Source organism: Protopterus annectens, chromosome 1.part2, assembly GCF_019279795.1.
Source record: "Protopterus annectens isolate FY-2018-M chromosome 1.part2, PAN1.0, whole genome shotgun sequence".
Classification (NCBI taxonomy): domain Eukaryota; kingdom Metazoa; phylum Chordata; order Ceratodontiformes; family Protopteridae; genus Protopterus; species Protopterus annectens.
This window is the reverse complement of record NC_056727.1, coordinates 495912540-495925843: the sequence shown is the minus strand read 5'-3', so window position 1 is coordinate 495925843 and position 13304 is coordinate 495912540.

The window sequence follows — 13304 nt, the reverse complement described above, 5'->3', positions numbered from 1 at the left end:
TATTTATTATTATTATTGTTATTACTATTATTATTTATTAAAGGTATTAAAAAGCAACTTCCCAATGCAGATCATCAGGGTGATTTATAGTGCTTGAAATATTTCACTGGCTGCCTGCCCATGCAAATATACAGCGTGAACAACAACAAAAGTAGCATTATTCCTGTCGAGCAATTTCCCTAACTGGCTGCTTTATTGCTTGCAGGCATGATTTCTGACACTGATAATTTTAAACGCTGACGATGAGAGTGGAACCTTGTCTACGTTAAAAGGAGATGGGGGATGCAGGACATTATGTAATCTTTCCCATAACATGTTTACCTAATGCCTTTGTGGTCAGTCCTAATAAGTAGTTAACTCTTTTTTTTGAAAGCATGAAAATAAACAATGTCCAGTATTGAGACATCTGTGTGAATTTTTTCGGCCTATCTAAAGTTCACTGCAATCACACAGCCATTGCTTGCTGGTTTATCTCATCCTGCATGTAAGTAGCCACAACATAATAATCCCTTTACATCACGGGAACAAAAGCGGAATAGAGAGAAGCAAAGAAGGCTTTACTTAATCATCCATGAGGAAAAAGAGGAATGCATTGCACCTGGAATATGGATGCAAATAGTTACATGTTTATGAAATATGTTAGAGAAAAAGAGATTAGGGCATTTATTACTTCCCCTGCAGTCATAACTTTAGTATCTTGTTCCATTTCACTATATAGAAATGTTTTATTATGCACTCATTTAGTTTCCATCCTCTCAGTGATTAATATCTTCAAGAATCATCTCCCTAGTTAAAAAATGTACAGCTAATTTTCATTGGTGCATAAGAGCATAAAATATAAGGGGAGCTATCTTCTAGAGACACAGATCTATCTTTCTAAACATGCCAATACATCATAGAACTGTATGCAGTTATTAATAGTCAACTATTTTACCAAAACACCTGAGGAGTTGACAGAAGTGGATATGAAAGCAGTGATATTTTTCTGACTTGTCTACCTAAGGGAAGAGGGTGGGTTTTCAGTATGAATTGACAGCTCTTCGCATCAAGACCTGAAATGTCACTTCACGAACATGATCAAATTAACACAGATATGCACAAGCATATAGGTGTGGTCCTCATGACTTCATGTGACTGCATATAAATGTGGGGACAAGTAATAGGTAGGTCATATACAAAAACACTTATATTTTTTCCATTTTTTTTAACTTCTCCAAATGTTTTAGGTTTCTAATACTGTGACAAAATGGGCCTCATTTCTATGTCAGGGCACAGTAAGAATTCATGTTTTCATTACTACAAATTCACATCAGGTTGTGCAATACAGCATGGCTAAAACTTCAGTTAAAGTATTAACGTTGCATTTTAAAAATGTTCATGCAGGTTTCACAATGAAAAGTACACATGGAACTACAGCACATTCAAAGCTGCATTACATGAAATAAGATAGGTTTGGTGATTCAGTGGAAGGATCTCTGACTTATGGTCACTGTCTACATAGGGCTTGTATGTTCTCCCCCATGTCTGTACGGACTTTCACTGGATGCTCTGGTTTCTTTCCACTTGCCAAGAACATGTTGATTGCTTGGCTACAATAAACTGCCCATATATTTATATGATGTGTTTTGCCCTTGTGACCCAGATCATATCTGAAAAGGGTCTGTCTATGCACCAGCCCACGTACATGGTTAACAAATGCTAACAAACAAATAAAAGAAATAATCAAGTGGAAGCAAGATGCACATTGAGTTAGGAATATCTGAGTGAGGTGCTCAGCTGGGCAGTTCATTTCAAAGATAGAAGTAATTTTTATGTATGCATTAAATAGCTGATATCCTTGTTTACAAGTTTACTGAACTAATATCAATAAAATGCTATCAACTACTCAGTCAGGTTATCTGTTGAGTTGTGGTGCTCCTACTTTTCCTTTCTTTTTCCCTTTTTGTTGACAGCTCTGTTTAATACGTCCCATATTGTAACTGTCAGCTGAGAAGCTATATTTCTTTTAAAGCAGGTAGGCTCATGGCATCTCTAAGACTGACAATAAACAAGTTCTAGGAATGATCCACTGACGTCTTACATAACGAATCTCCAAGGGAATTGGTGCTACTTATTTACTAATGAGTGTCTGCCCTCCAGATGTTACAGCTGTAAAGGAGTGCATAATTCTAAAAAATGAAGCACTGGTGAGGGTAGCGTAAGATGCAGGAAGTTAGAGGTATGACTGAAAGGATATCACTGAAGTCTCGATTTGGTTAGGTTTCAGTGGTGCGCTATTGGTGATAATTTATGAAAATCTTGCTGCTTTATAGTAAAAATTTTCCAATTTAGTTAAAAATACAGAAGAATTGTTTGTATAAAGTAAACAGACAAGGAATGACCTGGAAAATAAAAGTGAAGTTACAAGTTTGGCTCTGCAAGTGAGGAAGTACCCACCCTGTATAAAGTATATATTTTTAGTGTCATTTTTTGACTTACCTATTCCAGTGGGAGTGGGTGGGTTCTCAGCAAGGACTAATAGCCTCAGGCAGTAAGACTAGATACTGCAATATGTGATCCTATTAGCTGGGCACACATTAGCAGACATTTTTTGGTCTTTGTGACCTGACCTTACATCACTGGGGGAGCCACATAGATACGCATCATAAAGAAAGCGCTATACCATTAAGGAGAATGTTATGTGGAACACATTAGTCTCTTTTCCAAAATATGACTGGGAAGATATTGAATATTATACAATGACCCCCCATTAATATTCTAAAATGTGCATGCTGATTGGTCAGCGTGCATGCTGTAAATCAGAGTTATACTAATAGAAAAAGGTCCAGTCGCCCAGACTTTTTCCATTAGTATAACTCTTTTTTTAAAGCAACGGAGAACGCAAGATCTGTTGCTTTTTACACACTGTCTTGCTATGTTAAACAAGTTTAACATAGCGAGACAACTTTAAAATAAGTAATGGAGATCTTCCTATCTCCGTTGCTTTTTTTAAAGGTGTCTCGCTATGTTAAATGGGTTTAACATAGCGAGACAGCTTTAAAAAAAGCAAAGGAGAGTCTCCGTTGCTTTTTTTAAAGCTGTCTTGCTATGTTAAACTCCTTTAACATAGCAAGACACTTTGTAAAAAGCAATGGAGATCTTGCTTTCTCCGTTGCTTTTTTCAAAACTGTCTCGCTATGTTAAATGGGTTTAACATAGCGAGACAGCTTGTAAAAAGCAACGGAGATCTTGCTTTCTCTGTTGCTTTTGCCCATAGCTCTGATGTACTGTGTAAGCATACGCATGTGCAGTACATCAGAACTGACGCAGAATACCAGACAGCTGTGGAAGGGCAGCAAGGAGGCATTATACAATGCCATTATTTAAGAAAAGTAATTATTTTTTTTCTTAAATAATGTCATTGTTTAATAGCAATAACCCACTTCTGGGTGTGGGTAATGCTGAATTTACCCATGGTTGTCTTTGTTTAGCCACTCGGGCTTCGCCCTCGTGACCAAACCACACCAACTGTGGGTAAATCCAGCATTACCCACACCCAGGCATGGGTTATTGCTATAATATCCTAGGATAAGTGGTTCTCATGAACTGGAGATCAATGAGAAGTAGCAGTCACAGCAGATGGATGATTGCACAAGGGCTAAAATGTATATTAAGAAAGAAAGAAAATATATAGAAGTTAATTTTATTTTTTATACTAGGTATATTTGTTTGTCAAGAAGGGCAGCCACGGTGGTGCAGTGGTTAGCATTGCTGCCTCACAACAAGAGGTTCTCTGGTTCGATCCTTGGCTGGGGTGCCTTCTGTGTGGAGTCTGCATGTCCTCCCTGTGGTTGGGTGGGTTTCCTCCGGGTGCTCCGGTTTCCTACCAAAGATATGCTGCAGGTGGATTTGATGCTCTAAATTGGCCCTAGGTGTGAGTGTGTGCATATGTGTGCCTTCTGTGGAAGGTTGGGTGCTGGGCTGGCAACTCAACATCGTAAAACTCCACTGCCAATCATGAGCGGACAAGGTGATCCCTGTGGTGACCCCTAACTGGGAAAAGCCAAAAGAAGAAGATATTTGTTTGTCAAGAGAGAAGCTCTGGTCTATTAGCCCCAGTTATTTAACTGTTGAAATTCATGGAATTTCTTTGTTGCTGCTGGTCTTAACTGATAGGGTACGAGAGTGGATGTTTTAACAATAGTTGCTACAAATTTGATTTGCATTATTTGTTTGCATTTACATTAAGACAGGAGTCATGTAGCCATTTTCTAGTATCAAACGTTCAGCTTGGTGTCATTTAAACTGTTCAGTGGTTTGCATAATGCATAAGGATGAGGTTGTAGTTGTCTGGTAAAGAGCTGACATGAAAGCTAAAGAACAGAGGTTCAAGGTTAGAGGCTTTTGTTACTCCCGTGTCACTTTTACACTTAGAGGAGAACTAGTATCACTATTTAACCCTGACTATTCTTTTAGCCAGTTTTCTTTTAAAATAGTTAATGGCATGCAAGTCAAGGTCTGTTAGCCTGTTTATTAGCTCACAGTGGTATGCTGAAGGCTTTAGGCAAGCTTAATACTACCTGCACTATGTTTAGTCTCTCTCTCTCTCTCTCTACATATATATATATATATATATATATATATATATATATATATATATATATATATACTGTTATTCTAACAGTGTTGATTACAGAGTCCTTTCTAAAGTCGTATTGAGAAAGGCTTAGGATTCTTTGGGCCTTAGTGTATAATGTTGGATTCTGATTGTTGATAAACCCGAGGACTTTAGTCATGGAATTCAGGATGGTGATAGGGCTGTACTGTAGCTGTTGGGTTCCAAAGGAGCACCTCCTTAGTAAAAGGTGTACTATGTCAGACCTTCCATGACTTGGAACCAGATGTTTCCTGATACTCCTGGTTACCAACATGATTAAAAAATAACAAGCTCTGTGGCATGGGGAACTAAAGGAGTGACTATGTTGCAAATTACCCAAGTTTGAATAATGGCTTGAGCACCTGTAGGAGATGGTCAGTGAAGATGGGAGTGAACATGCATTGCTGACTCACACATCCTGGGAGGAAGGAGACAGCTCTGTGTTACATGAGTGAAACCTAGCAGGACCACTAGGAGTTCACCTTGTGGACCTCGATCTCGAGCCTACTGAGCATGCACTGCTGTATGTAACATACACAGTAAGCTGAGGGGAATTCAGCATTTAGAACCATGCTTCCCCTGGGAGGGTAGCTATAATGAAGCTCGGAAGATCCACCATGGGGGAGAGAGGTGCTCCACCGGGGGAGAAGGTAGGCCATCCTGTAGGAACGGCAAGCTGGACTGCTGCCTACAAATCTACTCTCACCATGAAGTGATTGAGCTGACAGGACATTCCTACACAGGAACAAATGAGCTGTAAGACTCTTGTCTTCCTTGAGGTTTCCCAGACCTGCTGTCATAGAATTAGTGAGCCAATTGGGTGCAAGCAGAAGAGTCATCAGGCTGGGTCTATGGGGGGAGGGGCCAGTAAAAAAAAAAGATGATTAGGGAAATGGCAAATGAAAAGGCATTTGATTTCATAAAACTGGAAGGTAAGCCATCTGAATGCAGTGAGCCATGCCCTCTCATTTTTGTAAAGAATTTTTTGCAGTGAGGACAATCACCTCACTTCCTTTAATGCACAGGGTTCAGTGTTTCTTTGGATATGTCTAGCTAGCTTAGTGTGGGTGTGAGTTTTGGGACTGCTATTTTAAACAATCCTTCAATAGTTACTGCTTCTCTGTCACTGGTATATGTGATTAGAGATGGGGGTTGAACTATGGCTAAGTCTAAGGACATTATTCAAAAAGGTTCTTGGGAGCTGAAATTTTATTAATCTGCATTAAGATAACCCTTTTGTATCTCTTCAGACTTCCTATTTGCATTCCTGATCTGCATTTAGTAGTAGAATCAGCATGAGTCTTGCCATGATGATATACAGACCACACTCTCTTCTGTTCATAAGTGCGTTCAGTTTGTAAGAAATCCATGACTATATTACATTAATACTTAGAGGGAAGCCATGCTATCCAGAATTTATGTGATAATACTAACAGAACTATTAACTAAAAAGAAGCAGTTTAAGTATTTGTCATATATGCCCAGGATGTGCTGACTAATTATTTTTTTGGATAATTTTTTTATGCTTTGTGCGTAGATGAATCTAAGTAGTATGGTGATCACTGGCAGATTCAGGGAGTACACCCACTGTGCTTATATCGGGATGTTAGTATTCAACCCAATATGCTTTCCCCAACAGATTTTACATCTATCCTGGCTGGAACTGTCATCAGCTGACTGACTCCATAGAGATGAATACAATCTAATGAGCTGGCAAAGTAGTTTATATATATTAAACAAATGTTTTTTTTTTTTAGCCTGATATTTTAACTAACTCTGGAAAAATCTCCTCAATAATGCTTTATAGTCATTCTGAGAGATTATACATCTCTGATGATTTGCATGATTTTCTTAAAGGAACATTTGGCAAAATTGTCTCATAGCTTTTATGGTGCGGACACTGTTTTGTTTATACATATTGCAGTTTAGAGGTTCTTATATAATATATAAACTCTTTTTGCCTTATATGGGTTCTGTCTTGACAAAAAATATTACTGCTAGCTGTCATGAGCTCAGTATTGTTTATATGAGTCTTTAATTATGTATCTGTAATGACCAGAATGTATGGATTATAACGATGCAGGGGTTCAGCACAACTTATCAACCCACATCTTATAAGGTAACATCTCTGCTCAGAAGGATTACTCCTCTGGTATGGTTATACCTCACTCCTCATCTAACAAAGCAACTACATTGTTATAGGGAACATCCTGAAAAGGGATACCAAACAACGTCCCCTCAGTCTCATTTATGTTTGGCCAGGTCTGGACAGTGTTCTGTAATATATGTTAGGTATACCAACTGTGACAAAGGGTGATACTGCCAGCACAGCTATCTGGAATTGTCTAAATAATTATATGTAATTTGTGAATATCAATATGATTCGTATAAGATGCTTGTGTTACAACTATATTAGAACTGTATGTCATGTGTTTGGCAAACTGGTACAGAAGTGTGTGTTGAAAAGGTTTTTGCAAAGTGGTGTTTGAGATGTAACCACAGTGTGGCCTGCTGGAATAGAACAGAAATGTACATGCACTATTGTAACTGTTTAAATGTATATATATTTAACAGTGTAAACTGGAATACAGGAGGTTAACTTCAGAAAAATAGCTGAAATTAAATTACTTTATGTTAGCTAGAGGCAGAATATTTATACTAGGGAGTTTTCTGTATCGTCTTTAAGGTGAAATAATTACTAGTTTTGAAATGTGAAGGAATGCGAATGTTTTATGACTTCCAGCATCTGCCAAAGATCTGAGGTCTATGTATTTTCACATGTGGGTTTCACCTAGGATAGAGTCACATGACAAGAAATGATGTCATTCTGCAAGCTATCCCAGCAATAATATTTAAGATATTAAAGAAGTCTCTTAGACAGGATTAGTATTCTGTCTTTGACTTGACAGTAACTAGAAGATCCATTCACCACATCTGCCTTGTTCTTAAGTAAATTAAGTAGGGTATAGTAATTCTGTTAGATTCAGTCAGGAATATAATGAAGCATAGTTTAGATGTTTTTCTTTATTTATCTGATACTGTCTTGCAATGTTATTTTAAATATTTCCTTTGAGTTTTGAACTCTGATGTCACCATGAATATATTTAATATTTTCTTGTTCTTTTATTACTTATTGTTAACTATATTTAAAGCTTTCATTGTGACTGATCTTTGTGATACATATTTAAGTTTGAGAGTACTTGTATATTTATTTGTTGATGCTGTGGACCAATCCTAATAGCCTTGCTCTTGGTCAAACTACCATTTGTATTAATATTAATATTACACAGTAAGATTGGACACCCTTTGTTAAGGGCCTTAAAGTAGCTGATAAGGAGTTGGCTGGTGGTAGTGATAACTACATTAAAGTCTGGGCAAAAGGGGGTATAGCTAGTAAACCTGTGCCAGACTTTCCCAGGTGTGTGTGTGTGTGTGTGTGTGTGTGTGTGTGTGTGTGTGTGTGTGTGTGTGTGTGTGTGTGTAAATCAAACCTCAAAGAGTGTGTGTGTGTCAGCTACTTGGGCAGGGATGCGAAGCACTGGTTGGACAGAGAAGGTGCTGGAGGTCTTGGCTTGGAGATTCAGCTGAGATCTCAACTCTATAGCTGTGCCAGTGGTGAGTTTATTGAGGATATGAAGAAAGAGGGAGAAACCAGCCCCAGACTTACTGTGATTGCTGTGTTCTCTTAAGGGAAATTGCCCTTGATGCAGAAATCTGCATCTGGAAATATTATGTGTAGCTGCTATCATCCAAGTGTACATCCCCTGCGGGTGCCATTGGTGAGGATTGTGGCTCCTTGATTACTGGTTCACTGGTAGGGCATCACATTTATTGGTTGGTAGTGGTGGGATCACCACATCACATATTAGGATTCAGTGGTGTGGATATTGAACACCTGTAGCCTGTAAACAGTTGTCACTAAAGAAGGTGATTGTAGTCTCAAGCAGCCACACAGTGAACATTGAAAGTTTCATATCACAATAGTTTTATTCATTTTTGTTAGCTTAGTTAGTTAAGGAGAGCAGGCAAGGATGTCAGCAGAGGAGTATGGCAAGTTGACAAGGAGCCAGTTGGCTGAGATGTGCCAAGACAAAGGACTGGTGCATGTCAATCTGACTAAAGCAGAAATAATTGCAGCCTTAACCACAGCTGCATTAGAGACCAGCAACCAGGAGGGCAACCAGACTGGCCTTGGGGATGTACAACTCTCAGGAATTGGGTAGTTCAACTTTGCCTCAGAGGACTTAAAAATCCATCTAAAGTTAAAGAGATGAACTGCAGGCCAAATATTTGGAAAAAGAATCAGCAGAAAGACTTCAACATTTGGAGGTCAAAGCAGAATTAGCAGAGAGACTGAGATGTCTGGAAGCTGAAGAAAATGAGAGGCAGAGGCAACATGAAAAGGAGATCCTGACTCTTCATCAGGGTCATGGAGGTAATGGGGAAGGGAGTAACCGAACCCCAGAAGCAACAAAGGTCAGTAAATTTCTTCCACAATTTACAGAGGGTGATAATTTTGATAGTTTTATTCATATGTTTGAAAGGGTATGTAAACAGTATAACATCTCTGAGTAAGATTCCTGACCCTCTTACTCCATGTAAAGCTGTAACTGCTGTTTCTAAATTGTCTGATACTGATTGCTTAAATTATAATACTGTTAAAACTGTTCATTAGAGTGTTTTAAGTTAACACCAGAAACTTATAGAAAGAAGTTTCATGAGCATAGATGCAAAGCAGATGAAAATGTGTATGAATATATTGCTGAATTAAGCACTTATTTCATAGATGGGTGAGTGGGAGTCAGGTCACCACTTTTGAATGGCTGGCAGACCTTTTGGTGAGGGAACAACCCCTTAGCACTTTTCCTGAGGACATGAGAATCTGGTTAGCAGATAGAGAATATAATTCTACAGATGAGCTGGGGAAAAAGGGAGACCTATACCTAGCAAGCAGGGCATCACTGCACAGGAAAGGGATACCCAGTGCTGCACATAGGTCTAAGGGAACCCATGGTGGGCAGCATAAACCACCCCAACAGAGTCTGCCAGTAACAGAGGAAGTCACTTGTTCAGGTACATGGCCGGGATCAAGGGTTAAATGTTTTAAATGTAACCAGTGGGGCCATGTAGCATATAGATGTCCACAGAGGCAAGGTGGGGAACAAAAGGTGGACAGCCAATAAGTGAGAATGACAGAATGCCAGCAGTAAATTGTCTCAAGACAACAAAGGGTACCAAACTACCACAAGAGGTAGATGGGGAAACAGGACACAGCTAAGAGAGACACAGCCTCTGAACTAACCATTGTGAAGCCTGCAATGGTTAAAGAGGAGCACTACTTGCTTGGGCAGTCTACTCCAGTCAGAGCTTTACGAGAGACCCCCATTCCAAATACCTTTGGCTATGGTTCACCTTGACTGGGAGGGTGGAAAAGAAAGCAAGCAAGTAGGTGTGTTTCAGGATATTCCTGCAGACGTCCTGATAGGGAATAATTTTGATAGTGCAGTACCTTGTGTGCATGCAGTTACATGCAGTCAGGCTTGGAGACAAGCATGTGGGTCTGGGAGCCTTGGGGGAGCCCAGACAGAGAGCACACTTGAATCCAGGATGGGTAAGGTAGTTACTTCAGAGAGGGAGCTACCCTGTAAGCAGTGAGACTGAAGGTGAGACACAGCTGCTGGTGGGTACTGATTTTCCCTTGGACAGAGTGACTGTAAGGGCAGAGGTGGGTAGTAGTACCCAGGCTGGCAGTGAGGCACTTGCTGTCACTCTCAGACCCTACATTACAAGGCTTGAGGAAAGTAGCTAGGGAAGTATCTGATTGTCAAGGAAAAGGGAAAGCTGTATACTGGGATAAAGGGTTACTGTATAGAGGGTGGACTCCTGAGGGAGGGCTAGAGGATGAAAGAATACAGCAGTTGGTAATGCCCAGAGCCTACTGTCTGGCACATCTAGCCATAGCCAATGACATTCCCTTTGCAGGTCATATGGGCATAAAGCGTATCAAGAGACGTATTATGCAGAACTTTTATTGGCCTAAGATTTCCAGGGATGTTACAGGGTACTGCAGGAATTGGGAGCAGTGCCAAAAGGTAGGCAAGACAGGAGACAAGGTGAAAGCTCTTTTGATTCCTTTGCCTATGATTGAGGAGCTATTTCAGAGGGTAGCTATGGATATTGTAGGGCCTCTGAATACCCAAAGTTCCACAGGAAAGAAGTATATCCTAGTGGTAGTAGATTATGCTAACAGATACCTTGAGGCAGTGGCTCTGTCCTCCATTGAGGCAGAAAAGGTGGCAAATGCTTTGCTAGAGATTTTCAGCAGGGCAGGTTTCCCAAAAGAAATAATGACTGACAGAGGTGCCAATTTCATATCAGACCTGCTGACTTGTCTGTGGGAGGGCTGTGGGGTGAAGCAGCTAAAGACTACCCCTACCACCCCCAGACTAATGGTCTTGTGGAGAAGGTAAACTCTACACTAAAGACCATTCTATGGGCATTTGCAGAACAGTTTAAGAGGGAGTGGGACAAATATTTCCCCATGTGTTGTTTGTTTACAGAGAGGTGCCTCAGGAATCCACAGGTTTTTCGCCCTTTGAGTTGCTGTATGAGTACTGTATAGGGTGAGGGAACCTCTAGATTTGGTTCATGATGAGTGGGAGGGTGAGTGTGAATCCCACAAGAAGTCTGTTGTGGCATAGCTACTAAACCTCAGGTCAAGGCTCAGGGAACTCATGGGCTTGGCCCAGTAGAACCTGGTAGAAGCCCAACAGCAGAAAAAGGCCTGGTATGACAGGAATACTCGAGCTAGAAAGCATGCTGTAGGACAGCAGGTTATGGTTCTCATTCTTGTCAGACACAACAAGCTGCAGGCAGCTTGAGAGGGTCCCTTAAAAGTGGTAAGGAAGGTCAGTGATGTTAACTACATGGTAGAACTGCCAGGCAGGAGTACAAACTGTACCATGTTGACATGATGAAACCTTTCCATGACAGGGAGGCCCTGGTGCTACGTATTTGTAGTAGAAGGCAGGAGGGGTCTGAGGGGGATCTATGGCTACAGGGAGCCAGCCAGCAATATCCCAAATTACTATGGAGGAGCTTAGGATTGCAGGCATATGATATGACAGTGCAGCACTGTACTGGGGTCACCAATGCAAAAGCAGCTGGGATCTCAAGACAGGGTATGAAGTAATGTATTCTCAGATAGGCTCATCCCTCTCAAGCAATGTTTCTCAAAAGTCACTTAAAAACCTCAGCTTTGGCCGGCTAAGAACTTGCTGTATTCAACTGGACGTATAAGTGAATTTAAGTACCTCTATCTGGACTTTTTTTTTTCAAAAAAATACAGTATTTAAATTGATTTTAACTGTGTTGCAGGAATATTAACTGAACTGGAAGTTAGTCAGTGTTTTCTGAATTTTGTTATTTGCTAGTAATTACAGGTGTGGGGGTAGCCGCATTCTCTGATTTCCTGTCCTTGCCTATTTAAGTGGTACAGTGTGAAATATTTTCTGCTTAAAAACCTCAGCTTTGGCCGGCTAAGAACTTGCTGTATTCAACTGGACGTATAAGAGAATTTAAGTACCTTTATCTGCACTTTTTTTTTCAAAAAATAAAATTGATTTTAACTGTGTTGCAGGAATATTAACTGAACTGGAAGTTAGTCAGTGTTTGCTGAATTTTGTTATTTGCTAGTAATTACAGGTGTGGGGGTAGCCGCATTCTTTGATTTCCTGTCCTTGCCAATTTAAGTGGTACAATGTGAAATATTCTCTGCTTAAAAACCTCAGCTTTGGCCGGCTAAGAACTTGCTGTATTCAACTGGACGTATAAGAGAATTTAAGTACCTTTATCTGCACTTTTTTCAAAATTACAGCATTTAAATTGATTTTAACTGTGTTGCAGGAATATTAACTGAACTGGAAGTTAGTCAGTGTTTGCTGAATTTTTTATTTGCTAGTAATTACAGGTGTGGGGTAGCCACATTCTTTGATTTCCTGTCCTTGCCTATTTAAGTGGTACAGTGTGAAATATTTTCTGCTTAAAAACCTCAGCTTTGGCCGGCTAAGAACTTGCTGTATTCAACTGGACGTATAAGAGAATTTAAGTACCTTTATCTGCACTTTTTTTCAAAAAATACAGTATTTAAATTGATTTTAACTGTGTTGTAGGAATATTAACTGAACTGGAAGTTAGTCAGTGTTTGCTGAATTTTGTTATTTGCTAGTAATTACAGGTGTGGGGGTAGCCACATTCTTTGATTTCCTGTCCTTGCCTATTTAAGTGGTACAGTGTGAATATTTTCTGCTTAAAAACCTCAGCTTTGGCCGGCTAAGAGCTTGCTGTATTCAACTGGACATATAAGAGAATTTAAGTACCTTTATCTGCACTTTTTTTTTCAAAAAAATGCAGTATTTAAATTGATTTTAACTGTGTTGCAGGAATATTAACTGAACTGGAAGTTTTGACTCTGCTCTTCAGTTAGTCCCACCCACTATCTCTGTTTTTGTTTTGGTGTTAATCTTAGTGGCCTTGAAACTGCCCGCCCCTCTTGTAAATTTGAGTTTGGATACTCCTTCTAGGCCCATCTCATTTGCTCACTCAACTGAGTGCAGTGAGATCATATTCTGATTTCAGGCACTCCTACTGTGTACAAAGAGAGCATCTG